We start from the raw sequence: 14,317 nt of genomic DNA, 5'->3' as shown, positions 1-14,317 counted from the left end.
GTCAACTCAAGTTTGACAAAGGAGCAAAGGCAATAAATTAGCACCACTTCTTTTATACAAATGATGCCGGAACAACCGGATGTCCACATGCAAAAAAAACCAATTCCTCTAGACACAAACCTCACATCCTTCATAAAAGCTAACTTAAAATGTATCATAGACCTAAATGTAAATTATAAAAGTATAAAATGCAGGAAAAAAACCCTAGATTGTCTTTGATATGGTGATGACTTTGTAGAAACAACACCAAAGGCATGATGTATTAAAGAAATAATTAATAAGTTACACTTCATTAAAATTAAAAAGTTTTCTGTGGAAAAACACTGTCTGGTGAATGGGAAAGCAAGCCACAAACTTGGAGAAAATATTTGCAAATGATGTATCTGATAATGGACTGTCAGCTTAAATACACAAAGAACTCTTAAAACATCACAGTAAAAAACAAACAAACAACTTGATATAAAACAAGCCCGAGACTTCAACAGATACCTCGACAAAGAAAATATACAGAAGACAAATAAGAACTTAAAAACCTCACCCACATTATATTCCCCCTAATCAGGGAAATGCAAATTAAAACAACAATGAGATATCACTATATACCTATTAAATGTCCAAAATTCAGAACACTGGACATACCATATACTGGTGAGGATGTACAGCAAAAGGAATTTTCATTCATGATTGGTGGGAATGCAAAATGGAACCACCACTTTGGAAGACAGTAGGAGTTTTCTTTAAAAACTAGCCATACTCTTATCATACAATCCAGCAATCATCCTCCTCGGTATTTACCCAAATGAACTGAAAACTTACATCCATACAAAAACCTGAACATGAATGTTTACAGCACCTTTCTTCATCATCTCCCAAACTGGAGGCAACCAACATGTTCTTCATTGTATCAATGGATAAGTGAACTGTGGTACAACTATTTAGTACTAAAAACAAATGATCTATCAAGCCATGAAAACACACACAGGAACTTTAAATGCTGATTACTCTATGAAAGAAACCAATCTTAAAAGCCTACATATTGTGTGATTCCAACTACATGACATTCTGGTCAAGGTAAAACTAGACATGGCAAAAAGGTCAGTTGTTCCAGGGCTTTGGGATTAAGTGGTGACCAGATGGAATATAGAAAATTTTAGGGCAGTGAAAAGACTGTATGATATTATAATGATAGAGTCATTTCATTACACATTTATTCAAATCCATAGCATGGATTTGCTATGGGGTGAGCTGGGATGGGAGTAAAAGACAGAAAACTGTACTTGAGAAATAATTAAATAAAAATAAAGTAAAATAAAATAAAAATATTCCTAAAAAACAAAACAAAACAAAAAAACCCACTGGTAACATTCTGTTTACCTCTGACAAATTTTCTACTCCAATGTGAGTGTCCACCTGGTGCACAAATGTTTGCTTTTGTTCCTCAACTCATTTGGGTCCCTGTTTAACATGTATGTTTGCATTGGCATGTGGTAGAGAAAATGTAAGTGGAACAAGTAAACAAATCAAATATTAGTAGCATTTGACAAGCAGGTCCAAAAATTTCAAATGTTTTTCCTTAACCATCCCCATTCAGATACTATATTTCTGAATATGTTTTCTATTTACTAGACAAAAACTTTTGAGAAGATGAGAATGCCATCACAGGAAGTAAAGGCAATGTTGCTAAAAAAGTACATTATTGACGGGAAAAGTCTGAGAGACATTAAACAATCTATTGTGTATACAGCAAGGTCAAAATCCCAACCCTGTAGAAAAATGTGCCTTCTCAACCACCTTCTTGAATGCACTCTTGATCTCCTTGTTCCTCTGGCTGTGGAACACTGGGTTCAGCATGAGGATGACCATAGAATAGAACACAGAAACCGTCTTGTCTGTGTCCATGGAATGATTGGAGCTGGGCTGTAAGTGCATAAAGACGACTGTTCCATAGAATATGGAAACTGTAGTGAGGTGAGATGCACAAGTAGACAAAGCCTTCTGGTGCCCCTGAGCTGAGTGCATCTTCAAGATGGTGACCAATATGAATAGGTAGGAAATTAATATAACCAGGAGAGCAAAGAAGACATTAAAGCTTGCCAGAAAAACAAGAAACACTTCACTCATGTGTGTATCTGAGCAAGAGAGAGCCATGACAGCTGGAACATCACAGAAAAAGTGATGAACCATATTAGGCTTACAAAAGGCAAGGCTGAATATGTCCCCAACTGAAAAAGAAGCATTCAGAAATCCACACACATAGGAGCCTATGACCAGACCTGCACACACACAATTGACGTCATGGTGGTGGTGTAATGTAGGGGTTTGCATACTGCTGCACAGCGGTCATAGGCCATGGATGCCAAGAGATAATTTTCCACAGTGGCAGAGGCTACTAAAAAGAACATCTGAGCAGCGCATTCATTGTAGGAGATGACCTTACTGCCTATAAGTAACCCAGCCATGACTTTGGGAGTGACAGCCGAGGAGTAAGCAAAGTCCACCAGAGACAGGTTACTGAGGAAATGGTACATGGGAGTGTGAAGACAAGAGTCCAAGAGAATCAACACGACCATCCCCAGGTTCCCAACCACACTGATGAGATAGATGACAGTGAACATGATAAAGAGGGGGACCTGCAGCTCTGGGGCATTGGTTAGTCCAAGGAGGATGAAGTGTGTTACTTCCTTCCTGTTCTCCATCAGTGCTGTTTGGGAATCATAAGATGTCCTGTAACAGTGAGAAGTAAAGGAAAACAGGGACCAGTATAAAGAAAATTGCAGTGAAATTAAATTGTATAAATACCATGTGCATTATTTCATTAATAATATGTACTGCAATATTATCTTGATCTAACATTAAGAGCTTTAGATATGAATGTGTGTATACAACAGGTAGTATTATAATTTTTATTTTACCATTAAAATTAAGAATGTGAGAGATTAAATGATATTCTACAGTTATACAACTGGCATGAAGAAGATTCAAGATGCAAGGGTGAAAACCAGTCTCAACCCAATCAAATTCTGTGTGCAGTTTGCTGCCCTGTTCTCAGTATATTTAAAGGTGCAGGCAATAATAAAAATGATAGCATGGGGGAAAGGTTGAACTACGGTCAAATCTTGTTAATTCATTTCGTTTCCTCTGTAGTTTAATGGATGGTCACTTCATACTTATGCTTTTGTTCACCCTCCAGTAGGAGACAACTTAATAGTGCACAAGATGAGTTTACAACCCTATCCAATCACTTATTTTGCTTTTAATCCATCTTCTTCAGGGAAGCAGCAGGAAATTTCATAAGTATCATGAAACTCCTCACTAATGAAAGTGTTGACATTTATACTCCAGCATCAACTCACTACTTTTTGAAAGTTCAAAACATTTGTTTTGTGCTCTAATAATTCATAGTATATTGCTTCATTAATTGTGTATGTGGAAGTTTGCTTACCTGGCTCCTTGAAGGGGAGGGACAGTCAATCCCTGAATAGTAAGTGTGAATTCAGAAATTTAGCCTTAAAATAATGCATAAGTGAAGATGAGAAAGCTATATTTTAGTAATGATCGAAAGTTCTCCAGTTCTTTGAGATAGAGAAAGATAGAGAATAAAAAAAACACTAACAAGGACCCAGAACTTTGGGCTTAAATTCCAAATCCACCATGAATTCTTACTGTCACCTTGGAGGAGTTTCTTACCTTCTCCTTATCTCTAAAATAAACATAATAAAATTACTCCCACTATATAACTTCTGCAACTGCATTTATAAAGACCAATTATGGGAAAGTGTATAAAACAACTGAGGAAATGTGTACAATTTTAAACTCTCTCAATATATAATTTTATCTTCAGGTGATTTTCTTCACCATGGTTGCAGGTTTTCTTTCAGTAGACAGAAAGGCTATGTTTAATGACAACTATTATCATTCAGATTAATGTATGGTGATCAAAGAATCCAGCATGTAGTTCATTCCCTCTAAAATAAAATCATGTGGAGTGTTCTTGGTATTTCAGAGGGCAATGCAAGGGAGCCAGGAGTAAATTATAGAGCTATGGAGCTCTCAGGGAATGTGCCCCATGAGAACATCCCAGTTCCTCATCCCACCATCTTAGGAAAGAAGTCTTTAAACTGCTTATGGGAACCTGACTGCATAGTAAGTGTGCATCATATTTTGGTATTACTTATTATTTTTCCTTTTTAATTTTCTAAATGCATAACTTACAAACAGTGAGATCCACACATTTGTGTGTGTGTGTGTGTGTGTGTGTGTATAGTTCTAAGAACTTGGTCAAATGTGTGTGGTTATGTAACTACTACAAGAATCAAGATAATAGAACATTTTCATCATGTATGCAAAAGCACAAGGTTCTTTGTGGTCAGCTCCTTCTTCTATCCAGTGCCCTTGGGTACCATTTGACTGTATGTGTAACTGCTTTTGCAAGAATGCCCTGCAATTCTAGCATGTGAGTGATCTGTAATCAGAAAATTATAAGGCACTAATGAGAGAAAATGAAGAAGATACAAATAAGTACAAGACAAAGATGTCCACTTTACCACTTCTACTCCACACAATATTGGAAGCTCTACCCACAGCAATCAAACAAGAAATAAAGATAGAAGGCATCCAAGCTGGAAAGGAGAAAGTAAAACTGTTATTATTCACAGATAACATGATAGCATACATAGAAAACCCTATAGACTCCACCAAAAAACTATTCAACCTAATAAGTGAGTTGAAGAAACAGTAGAATACAAAGTCAATATTCAGAAATTGAAGGCATTTTTGTACACCAACAATGAAATATCAGAAACAGAAATTAGGAAAAAAAACATTTACTATAGCGACAAGAAAAATAAAGTACTTAGGAATAAACTTAGCTAAAGAGGTAAAAACCCTGTACTCAGAAAACTACACAACACTGAAGAAAGAAATTAAGGAAGTCACAAATAAATGGAAGCATATACCATGTTCATGAATTGGAAGAATTAACATCTTAAAAAGTCCATACTATTCAAAGCATAACATAATCCCTATTAATATACCAATGACATATTTCACAGATTTAGAACAAATATTTTAAAAATTTATATAAAGCCATAACCTATCCTAAACAGCTGTATCAGTTTTGAGAAAGACTGACAAAATAGGAGGAATCACAATACCTGAAATCAAACTATATTACAAGGCCACTGTAATCAGAATAGTCTGGTACTAGCATAAGTACAGACAGACACAGATCAAATGAACAGAATAGAGAACCCAGAAATAAACCCATGTCTCTATGGTTAATTAATATTTGACAAAGGGGGCACTTGCATAAAGTGCAGTAAAAATAGCTTCTTCAACAAATGATGTTCACAGATGAGGACAGATACATGCAAAAAAAATAGACCACCAACTTATAGCATACACCAAAATAAAGTCAAGATGGGTAAAAGACTTCAATATAAGTCATGACACCATAAAAGTTCTAGAGATGAACATAGGCAGGAAAATTTCATGTATCCCATGCAGTAATATTTTTACCAATGTGTCCCCTAGGGCAAGGGATATAAAGGAAAGAATAAACAAATGGGACTTCATCAAAATAAAAAGCTTCTTCACAGCTAAAGAAAATATCAACAAAATGAAAAGGGAACTAATCATATGGGAAAATGGATTTCCCAATAGTACCTCAGACAGGGGATTGATCTCCAAAATATATAAAGAACTCACATGACTCTACACCAAGAAGACAAACAATACAATTAAAAAATGGGCAAAGGACCTGAACAGACACTTCTCTGAGGAGGGCATACAGAGGGCCCAAAGTTACATGAAAAAATGCTCAACATCACTTAGCCATCAGAGAGATGCAAATTAAAACCACAATGGGATACCACTACACACTGGCCAGAGTGGCTATAAGAAACAAATCGACATAAAACAAGTGCTGGCAAGGTTGTGGAGAAAAGGGAACCCTAGTACACTGTTGGTGGGAATGCAGACTGGTGCAGCCACTGTGGAAAACAGTGTGGATTTTCCTCAAAAAACTTAGAAAATATTTGCCTTTTGACACAGTGATCCCCTGGCTCTAAATTCTGAAACACAAACTCAAAAGAATCTATGCACCTCAATGTTTATAGCAGTGTTATTTACAATAGCCAAGTGCTGGAAACAGCCTAATGTCCATCTGTAAAAACTGTGGTACAATTACACAATGGAATGCTACACAGAAGAAGGAAAGAAGGAGCTCCTACCATTTGTGGCAGGATGGAACTGGAGAATATTGTACTAAGTGAAATAAACTACTCAGTGAAAGACAAATACCATATGATCTCACTTGTATAACTTAATCGACAAAACAAAACAACACACAAAAAAAGCAAAATAGAATCAGATACATGGAAATAAAGAACAAACTAACAGGAATGAGAGGGGAGGGGAAAGGGGTATTGGGGGAAAGAAGGGTAAGGACCAAATCAAGGAACATGTATAAAGGACTAATCCATGAACATGGACCATGAGGTGAACACTTACTGTGGGACAGAGGGCCTGGGCAGGGTAAAGGAGAGTAACCGGAGAAAAATTGGGACATCTATAATTGAACAACATTAAAAACAAAAAAAATGTAGTTTCTTATTCACAATAGTCACATTTGAATGGATTAAGAGCCACATGTTGCTGCCAGGTACTATGTGAAATGGAAGTTAAAAAAATATTTTCATCATGGCAGGAAGTTCTAATGAAACACACTGATCCAAAAGATAAGAAATTAAACATAAGTGTATTCAGGTTTACATAATTTCAATGTATAGTCATCAAACATCACAATTAAATAGAAAGTCTCAACATTGAAATTACTTTTTGTATCTGTTTTTTAATTTATTTTTTAAATTTATTTAATTATTTTTCAAGTACAGTTTTCTGTCTATTACTCCCATCCCATTCCACCCCCTATTCTCCCCCTCCCTCCATTTCCACCCTTCTCAGTTGTTGTCCATGTATCCTTTATATATGTTCCTCTAAATCCCTCCCCCATTTTCCCTGAAATTCCCTCCCCTCTTCCCTCTGGTCACTGTCAGCCTGTTCTCTATTTCAGTGTCTTTGGTCATATTTTGCCTGCTTGTTTATTTTATTGTTTAGCTTCCTGTTAAAGATGAGATCATATGGTATTTGTCCTTCAACACCTGGCTTATTTCCTTCGGCATAATGCTTTCCACTTCCATCCAGGTTGTTGCAAAAGGTAGGAGCTCCTTCTTTCTTTCTGTGCATAGAATTCCATTGAGTATATGTACCATAGTTTTTTGATCCATGCATTTACTGATGGGCACCTAGGTTGCTTCCAACTCTTGGCTATTGTAAATTGTGCTGCTATGAACTTTGGGGTGCACATGTTCTTTGGGTTTGGTGTTTTAGGGTTCTTAGGATACAATCCCAGCAGTGCAATTGCTGGGTCAAAAGGCAGGTCCAATTTTAGTTTTCTGAGAAAATTCCATACTGTTTTCCATAATGGTTGTACCAGTCTGCAATCCCACCAATAGTGGACCAGAGTCCCCTTTTCCCCACACCCTCTCCAACATTTGTTGTTTATTCCTTTGTTTATGATAGCCATTCTGACTGGTGTAAAGTGGTATCTCATTGTGGTTTTAATTTGCATTTCTCTGATAGCTAGCGATATCGAGCATCTTTTCATGTGTCTCTGGATACTCTGTATGTCCTCCTTGGAGAAGTGTCTCTTCAAGTCCTTTCCCCATTTTTTAATTGCGTTAGTTGTTTTCTTAGACTGAAGTCGTGTGAGTTTTTGTATATTTTGGAGATTAAACTTTTGTCTGAGGTATCATTGGCAAATATATTTTCCCATACAGTTGGTTGTCTTTTTATTTTAATGCTGTTTTCTTTAGCTGCACAGAAGCTTTTTATTTTGATGAGATCCCATTTGTTTATTCTTTCCTTTATGTCCCTTGCTCTAGAAGACATATCAGTAAAAATGTTGCTCTGCGTGAAATATCTGAGATTTTCCAGCTAATGTTCTCCTCTAGGGCTTTAATGGTTTCAAATCTTATATTTAAGTCTTTTATCCACCTTGAATTTATTTTGGTGTATGGTGTAAGCTGGTGCTCAAGTTTCATCTTTTTGCACATAGCTGTCCAGTTCTCCCGGCACCATTTGTTGAAGAGGCTATATTTACTCCATTTTATGTTATTGCCCCCTTTGTCGAATATTAGTTGCCCATAGAGACTTGAGTTTATTTCTGGGTTCTCTGTTCTGCTCCATTGATCTATGTGCCTGTTTTTGTGCCAGTACCACCTGTTTTCATTACAGTGGCCTTGTAATATAGTTTGGTATTGGGTATTGTGATCTCTCCTACCTTGTTCTTCTTTCTCAACATTGCAGCTGCTATTCAGTGTCTTTTATGGTTCCATATAAATTTTTTAAGTGTTTGTTCTATGTCTGTGAAATACACAATTGGTAGTTTAATGGGTATTGCATTGAATCTGTAAATTGCCTTGGGTACTATGGACATTTTGATGATGTTAATTCTTCCAATCCATCAACACGGTATATGTTTCCATTTGTTTGTGTCTTCCTTGATTTCTTTCTTCAGTGTTGTGTAGTTTTCTGAGTACAGGTCTTTTACCTCCTTGGTTAGGTTTATTCCTAGGTATTTTATTTTTGTTTTTGCTATATCGAATGAGATTTTTTTCTTGATTTCTGCTTCTGCTGATTCATTGTTAGTATACAAAAATGCCTTTGATTTCTGGATATTGACATTGTAACCCGCTGTTTTGCCAAATTCATTTATTAGTTCAAGGTTTTTTGGTAGAGTCTATAGGATTTTCCATGTACACTATCATGTCATCTCCAAACAATGACAGTTTTGTTTCCTCCTTTCCAATTTGAATGCTTTTTATTTCCTTTTCTTACCTGATCACTGAGGCTAAAACTACCAATACTATATTAAATGCAAGTGGTGAAAGTGAACAACCTTGTCCTGTTCGTGATCTTAGTGGTAAAGATTTTAGTTTTTGCCCATTGAGTATGACGTTGGCTGTAGGTCTTTCACATATGGCCTTTATAATTTTGAGGAATGCTCTCTCTATTCCCACTTTGCTGAGTACCGTTATCATAAATGGGTGTTGTACCTTATCAAAAGCTTTTTCCGCATCTATTGATATGATGATGTGGTTTTTGTCTTTGCTTTTGTTTATGTTGTGTAATACATTTACTGATTTGCAGATATTGAACCATCCTTGCATCCCTGGGATGAATCCCACTTGGTCGTGCTGTATGATCTTTTTGATGTATTGTTGGATGAGATTTGCCAATATTTTGTTGAGGTTTTTAGCATCTATGTTCATCAGCAATATTGGCCTGAAGTTTTCTTTCTTTGTTGTGTCTCTATCTGGTTTTGGAATTAGGATGATGCTGACTTCATATAAAGAGTTTGGGAGCTTCCTATCATTTTGGATTTTTCTGGAATAGTCTGTGAAGAATAGTGGTTAGCTCTTCCTTAAGTGCTTTGTAGAATTCTCCTGTGAAACCATCTGGTCCAGGGCTTTTGTGTGATGGGAGTTTTTTGATTACTTCTTCAATTTCATCTGCTGTTATTGCTGTGTTCAGGCTTTCTACTTCTTTTTCATTGAGTTTTGGAAGATTATATTGTTCTAGAAATTTTTCCATTTCACCTCGGTTTTCAAATTTCTTGGCATACAATTCTGCATAGTAATTTCTTACAATCCCTTCTATTTCTGTGGCATCAGTTGTAATTTCTCCTCTTTCATTTCTGATTGTGTTTCTTTGGGTCCTCTCTCTTCTTTCCTTAATGAGCCTACTTAAAGGTTTGTCCATTTTCTTTATCTTTTCAAAAAACCAACTCCTGCATTCATTGATCCTTAGAATTGTGCTTTTAGTCTCTATGTCATTTAATTCTGCTCTGATCTTGGTTATTTCCTTCCTTGTACACTCTCTGGGCTGTCTTTGTTGTTGTTCTTCGAGTTCTTGCAGGCGTCGGGTTAGGTTGTTTGTTTGAAATGTTTCTATCTTCTTTAGGTAAGCCTGTATTGCTATGAACTTCCCTCTCAGGACTGCCTTCGCTATGTCCCATAAGTTTTGGATTGTTGTGAGTTCATTTTCATTTGGTTCCAGCAACTTTTTGATTTCTTCCCTAATTTCAATCTTGACCCATTTGTTGTTAAATAGCATACCATTAAGTCTCCATGATTTGGGGTGTTTGGGTTTTTTTTTTCCTTTGGGATTGGTTTCTAATTTCAGTCCCTTGTGGTCACAGAAAACGCTTGGTATGATTTCATTTTTCTTGAATTTTTTGAGGCTCGTTTTGAGTCCTATCATGTGGTCTATCTTTGAAAATGTTCCATGTGCATTTGAAAAGAATGTGTATTTAGCTTCTTTGGGATGAAGGGCTCTATATATATATCAGTCAAGTGCATTTTGTCTAGGGTGTTGTTTAGTGCAGCTATATCTTTGTTGATATTTTGTTTGAATGATCTGTCCATTTTTGACAGTGGGGTGTTAAAGTCCCCTACTATAATTGTGTTGTTGTCAATACCTTTCTTGAAGTCCTCTAGGATTTTTCTTATATATTTGTGTGCTCGTATGTTGGGTGCATATATATTTATGATGTTAATGTTGTCTTGGTGGATTCTTCCCTTGAGTATTATGAAGTGACCTTCTGGGTCTCTCTTTATGGCCCCTTTTTTTAAGTCTATTTTGTATGATATTAGAATTGCTACCCTGGCTTTATTTTCTTGATCATTTGCCTGGAAACTTTGTTTCCAGCCTTTCACTTTTAGTCTGTGATGGTCTTTTGTACTGAGATGGGTCTCCTGTAGGCAGCATATGTGTGGGTCATGCTTTCCTATTCATTCAGCTATTTTATGTCTTTTGATTGGAGCATTTAATACATTTACATTTAAGGTTATTATTGATAGGTACCTATTCATTGCCATTTTTGTACCACAGTTCCTCTCTGTCTCTCTCTTTTCCTTCCTTTCCTTAAAGCAGTTCTTTAATATTTCTTACAGAGCTGGTTTGGTGGAGGTGTATTCTTTTAGACTTCTTTTGTCTTGGAAGCTCTTTATTTAGCCTTGTGTCTTGATTGAGAGCCTTGCTGGGTAAAGTAGCCTTGGTTGCAGGCCTCTGGTTCTCATTACTTGAAATATTTCTTGCCATTCTCTTCTTGCTTGGAGTGTTTCCATTGAGAAGTCAGTAGCTAACTTTATTGGGTCTCCCTTGTATGTTACTTCCTTTTTCTCCCTTGCTGCCTTTAAGATTCTCTCTCTGTCTTGGAATTTTGCCATTTAATGATGATGTGTCTTGAAGTGGGCCTCTTTGGGTTCCTCTTGATTGGGACTCTCTTTGATTCCTGGATTTGTGTAACTTTTTTTCTCCTCAACTTAGGAAAATTTTCCATCATTACTCTTTCAAAGAGGTTTTCTATCCCTTGTTTTTCTTCTCCTTCTGGTATTCCTATTATTCAAATATTATTACATTTCATATTGTCTTGCATTTCTCTTAATCCCTCTTCATTCTTTTTGAGCCTCTTTTCCCTTTCTTGCTCTTTCTGGGAAATTCTCTCTACTGTGTCCTCCAACTCGCTCATTCGATCTTCTGCCTCATCAGTCCTGCTTTTCATACCTTCTACTGTGTTCTTCAGTTCCGAAATTGTATTCTTCATTTCCTCTTGGCCTTTGCTGGTAGTTTCTATTTCCTTTTTCATGTTGATACAGTTTGCGGAGAGCTCATTGTAGCTCCCCTCTAGTTTCTGGTAGCTCCCCTCTAGTTTCTGGTAGCTCATTGTGAGCTCTTTGAATTTCCTGATAACTAGTTCTTTGAAGTCAATATCTGATAGCTGACTTGCCTCTCTTTCATCTAACATTATTTCTGAGACTTCCACCTTTTCTTTCATTTGGGCATTGTTTCTTTTTCTTCCCATTGTTTATGAGACTCTTCTTGTTAGCCTCAGCTTCTTAAATTGATCTTTTCTGACTCCCTGGGTTTATGGTGTGAACTTCTGTAGTAGAGTACCCGTGAAATCCAGTGGTGCAGTCTCCTGCAGGTATCTTGATGTTCTCTGCTTCCACCTACTCCTTTCTTTGTGTGTGTGTGATCAGTTGGAGGGGGAGGAAAAATGGTTTATGACAGCAGGAGAGTACTTTATGATATTTACAGTCCCAGCCAGTAGAGAAGAGATAGAAAATCTTTAGGTTATACATAGTGTTAACTGTAATCTTCAACCCAATTTGCCACTTTTAAGAAAGGATAGACCAAAGACAAGTCTCTTATTGGGGAGGCAAGACTTGTGAGTTGTATCTAGAAAGCAGTGAGGTTGTGGGTGGTCAGATTTAGATGTAAGGTGAGAGTAAAGACTAGTAAATAGGCGTAGCATGTGAGCAAGTAGAGTTAATCACTACACTAATAGAATTCAGGAACTCGGGCTAAGACCTGAGAGATGTGTTGTGAAGTATTTACAGTGGTATAGAAAGTAACAAACAAACAAACAAACAAAAACAAAAAACAAGGGCAGGAGAAGTGAGGAAAAAGCAATAAGTTTGGAATGAAAGGAAGAAGGACTAAAACAGGAAAAAAGAAAGGACGGAATAAAGTACTGACTGAACGATACAGCAACAATAAAATTTAAAAAAATATATGATTACTGGAAAAAAGTTTTAAAAACGTACAGGAAAAAAATAGTTAAAATAAAAACAAACCCTCTCTTGTTTGTTTCAAATTGTCTAATCCGGTTTTTCTGGCTTCAGCAGGACTTCTCTGTGGGCTGGGTTGTTGGCCCAGGCACACTCCCCTGCGTCAGCCAGGGTATCAGACTGGCGTGCGGGCACCCGCCCACCCGACAGGCTGCCTGGGTCCCACCGGATCTGGTACTGGTCCTTCCCAGTCCTGTGCCTGGGTGAGAAGCAAGTCAAGTTGCCTTCAAATGAGAACACCTCAGTCCACTTTCCAATAAAAACTTCTCCAGAAAGCCTGCCTCTCAGCCTGGCCCCATCCCCAACCCGACCAGTTAGGACAATGCTCCTTTCAAATTTCCTGGGCTGGAGGCTGGTGGGCTGGCGACCACAGAGATCACAACTGAACATGGCGCCCTGTCCTTACCACTCTCCCTGCAAACCTAGGCAGACAGGTCTCTGCCACCCAGCCCCTCCAAGATGGGGAGGGATGGAGCCAGCTCTCTTCCAAGGACCCCGAAGCCTGCCCAAGGCTCCACTGGGTGCTGGGCTCCCGATGAGTCCTCCGTGGCACTGGTCGCAGACGGAAGCCTCTACGCCCCTAATGCAGCGGCAACAGTGGCTCTGAGGCATTAGGGGCTGGCCAGGGCAGCTGGCCCTGCCGCTGCCGCTCTTGTCTTTACTCACAGGTGCCGGGCTCCTGATGATTCCTCTGTGGCAGACGCCCCTGTCTCTGGGTGCAGACAGAAGCCTCTGGGCCCCGACTGCTGCAGCAACCACAGCTCTGAGGTCTTTACTCGCTGTCCAAGGGCTGCTGTCCCACTGACGCCGCTGTATCTGTTTTTATACAGGGTTGTTTTTCTTCTAAAATGTAATGAGAATCATTTCAAATCATAAAAGGAAATGCAGTTTGTAAGTAAAGAATATGAAAAACTCAAATCAACAATTTTTAAACCTCTCTTTGCTTAATTTTGATATTACTTTAGTAAATATTTTATACAAAAAATTGAAATGTCCATGCTACACAAAGTAATCTATAGATTCAATGAAACTCCTATCACTACTCCCAATGTCATATTTCACAGAATTAGAGTGAATATTTCAAAAATTTATATGAAAACAAAAGGCCTCACTAAGCAGCCACAACACTGAGGAAGAAGAACAAAGTTGGAGGAATTGTTATTATCTAATAAACAATATCATAAGGCTATAGTACTCAAAACTGCATGCTAGAAACATAAAACAGACACGTATATCAATGGAACATAACAGAAAATCTAGAAATAAATTCACAGCTTTATAGTCGAATTAATATTCACTAGAGGAAGCAAGCACATGCAATTAGCTAAGGACAGCTTATTCAATAAATGGTGTTGGGAAAATTGGACAGATACGTGGAGAAAAATGAAACTAGACCCCCTTCTTACACCACACAAAGAATAAATTCAAAATGGATTAAAGACAAATATTATATCAAAAAGCATTTAAATCCTAGATGAAAACAGGTGGTAAAATCTTGGACATTGCTCACAGCACTATTTTACCAGATATATCTCTCCAGGCAAGGGAAACAAAAGAAAAAGTAAACAAATATGACTTCATCATAGAAAACATTTTTTGCACAGCAAAGGAAATCATCAACA

The 14,317-nt window shown here is 37.5% G+C and overlaps 1 pseudogene; it reads right to left on the bottom strand.

Moving 5' to 3' along the window:
* Positions 1–1,749: 1,749 nt before the first annotated feature.
* On the bottom strand, positions 1,750–2,696 carry LOC118986983 (olfactory receptor 5B2-like; annotated as a pseudogene).
* Between the last annotated feature and the right edge of the window lie 11,621 nt (positions 2,697–14,317).

The sequence above is a fragment of the Sturnira hondurensis genome, unplaced genomic scaffold, assembly GCF_014824575.4.
Source record: "Sturnira hondurensis isolate 20B ecotype Veracruz unplaced genomic scaffold, ASM1482457v3 Scaffold0004770, whole genome shotgun sequence".
Taxonomy (NCBI): Eukaryota; Metazoa; Chordata; class Mammalia; order Chiroptera; family Phyllostomidae; genus Sturnira; species Sturnira hondurensis.
The sequence above is the reverse complement of the archived record's forward strand: the minus strand, read 5'-3'. Positions and strand labels throughout refer to the sequence as shown.